A 213-nucleotide genomic window follows, 5' to 3' on the forward strand; every position below is an offset into this window, starting at 1 on the left:
AAGAGTAACACAAGAGATTGCATAACGAATTTTCAAATATACGATTACCCTGAACAGTGGATCACTTGGCTCGTGGGTCGATGAAGAACGCAGCTAAATTGTGCGTCGACGTGTGAAGTGCAGAACACATGAACATCGACATTTCGAACGCACATTGTGGTCCACGGATACAATTCCTGGACCACGCATGGCTGAGGGTCGTTCACGTACACC

General features: G+C 46.9%; 1 non-coding gene across 1 annotated transcript; it reads left to right on the forward strand.

Moving 5' to 3' along the window:
* The first annotated feature begins 45 nt into the window (after positions 1–45).
* On the forward strand, positions 46–201 carry LOC113464628 (5.8S ribosomal RNA). The gene has a single exon (XR_003389474.1). It is a non-coding gene; the product is annotated as a 5.8S ribosomal RNA (ribosomal RNA).
* Positions 202–213: the final 12 nt, after the last annotated feature.

Source organism: Ceratina calcarata, unplaced genomic scaffold (genome assembly GCF_001652005.2).
Source record: "Ceratina calcarata isolate Rehan_Ccalc_2016 unplaced genomic scaffold, ASM165200v1 scaffold44849, whole genome shotgun sequence".
Lineage (NCBI taxonomy): Eukaryota > Metazoa > Arthropoda > Insecta > Hymenoptera > Apidae > Ceratina > Ceratina calcarata.